Genomic DNA, 2337 nt, shown 5'->3' with positions numbered 1-2337 from the left:
GCTGTGTACTATTCTTGTATAATGGATTAGTATAGTATCTTTTTTTTTGAGCAGCTATGTTTGTTTTGTATTGGTTAAGGAGAAATGTTGTGTTCTTCATGGGCACGCCTCTGATGCACACCAAGGGAGGTAGGGAGTGTTAGTCTCCCCCAAGTTTTGGAGTTGGATGGTAGGCGCGGTGACGTGGAACCGGAGAGAATAAAAGGTCAAGGAAGGTGTTCCTCGTGGCCAATGACTCTATATTATTCTCTGTGTATTTATTAAAACTTATCTGCGAAACAGGCACCGTGTGTGCACGATGCAACACACCCCTCCCATGCCCTGAATACAGAAGTAAAAAACCAGCTGTGATTGGGACGCAGGGGACCCTGGTGCCACTGAACCTTCTGTACTGTGAACCTGCTGAACTATTGACAGCTGCGCTCTTGATATGTAGGGTCGAAACCTTTATCTCTGCCCCTCTATCACGATTTGTTGAAGATGCTGTGATTTCCCGCTTTACCGATTTACTGCGATTTAGCCAACTTCAGGAAATTAGTGCAAGCAACGGACAATAGATCTTATCAATAATTTACAGAAACTGTTGACATTGTTTTTGATACGGGTGCTTGGAAAAAAAAAGTCCAAAAATGTATCCACCTCGCAAAAGACACTTGTCAGAATTGGGATTCGAACCCACGCCTCCAAAGGAGACTGCGATCTGAACGCAGCGCCTTAGACCACTCGGCCATCCTGACACTCTTGACACTGCACTGATGGCTCAATTTCCAGCTTATAAACCAAAATGAGTGCCATGTACTGAGTGAATGTTGTTTAATGTCCTCTGTATTTTCAATTCCAGACCTTCCTGCTCAGGGAAACAGTGGGATCTGAAGCTGATGAAGGAGAGAGGATGGATAATCCTGACATTGGATCCGGTGGTGACTGCTACTAATTCTCAATCATCTACTACATGGGGTGTGGACATGCTGAATTTTGAGCCAGTGCACATGGCCGGTGGTGACTGCTACTAATTCTCAATCATCTACTACAGGGGGTGTGGACATGCAGAATTTGGAGCCAGTTCAAGATTCAGATCAGGAGGTGCCTGGCTCCATACCAATCAACTCAGTGCCTCTGAGACAAGGACTTGAACGGTACAGTTTGAGTCCTCGACCGCCATGCTCAACGCGGCTGCAAGGATTCGGGGTGGATTGACTGAATGTGGCATTTCTTGTTGTGTACTATTCTTGTATACTGGATTAGTATAGTATCTTTTTTTTGAGAAGCTATGTTTGTTTTGTATTGGTTAAGGAGAAATGTTGTGTTCGTCATGGGCACGCCTATGATGCACACCAAGGGAGGTAGGGAGTGTTAGTCTCCCCCGAGTTTTGGAGTTGGATGGTAGGCGCGGTGACGTGGAACCGGAGAGAATAAAAGGTCAGGGAAGGTGTTCCTCGTGGCCAATGACTCTATATTATTCTCTGTGTATTTATTAAAACTTATCTGCGAAACAGGCACTGTGTGTGCACGATGCAACACACCCCTCCCATGCCCTGAATACAGAAGTTAAAAACCAGCTGTGATTGGGACGCAGGGGACCCTGGTGCCACTGAACCTTCTGCACTGTTAACCTGCTGAACTATTGACAGCTGCGCTTTTGATATGTAGGGTCGAAACCTTTATCTCGGCCCCTCTATCACGATTTGTTGAAGATGCTGTGATTTCCTGCTTTACCGATTTACTACGATTTAGCCAACTTCAAGCAATTAGTGCAAGCAACGGACAATAGATCTTATCGATAATTTACAGAAACTGTTGACATTGTTTTTGATAAGGGTGCTTGGAAAAAAAAGTCCATAAATGTATCCACCTTGCAAAAGGCACTTGTCAGAAGTGGGGTTTGAACCCACGTCTCCAAGGGAGACTGCAACCTGAACACAGCACCTTAGACCACCCGGCCATCCTGACACTATTGACACCAGACTGATGGCTTAATTTGCAGCTTATAAACCAAAATGAGTGCCATGTACTGAGTGAATGTTGTTTAATGTCCTCTGTATTTTCAATTCCAGACCTTTCTGCTCAGGGAAAAAGTGGGATCTGGAGCTGATGAAAGAGAGAGGATGGATCATCCTGACAGTGGATCCGGTGGTGACTGCTACTAATTCTCAATAATCGACTACATGGGGTGTGGACATGCAGAATTTTGAGCCAGTGCACATGGCCGGTGGTGACTGCTACTAATTCTCAATCATCTACTACAAGGGGTGTGGACATGCAGAATTTGGAGCCAGTTCAAGATTCAGATCAGGAGGTGCCTGGCTCCATACCAATCAACTCAGTGCCTCTGAGACA

General features: G+C 45.4%; 1 non-coding gene across 1 annotated transcript; it reads right to left on the bottom strand.

Annotated features, from left to right (window-relative positions):
- Positions 1–654: 654 nt before the first annotated feature.
- TRNAL-CAG (transfer RNA leucine (anticodon CAG)) lies at positions 655–737 on the bottom strand. The gene has a single exon. It is a non-coding gene; the product is annotated as a tRNA-Leu (tRNA).
- Between the last annotated feature and the right edge of the window lie 1600 nt (positions 738–2337).

This window comes from Pleurodeles waltl, unplaced genomic scaffold (genome assembly GCF_031143425.1).
Source record: "Pleurodeles waltl isolate 20211129_DDA unplaced genomic scaffold, aPleWal1.hap1.20221129 scaffold_39, whole genome shotgun sequence".
Taxonomy (NCBI): Eukaryota; Metazoa; Chordata; class Amphibia; order Caudata; family Salamandridae; genus Pleurodeles; species Pleurodeles waltl.
Note: the sequence above shows the minus strand (reverse complement) of the source record. Positions and strands in the feature narration are given on the sequence as shown.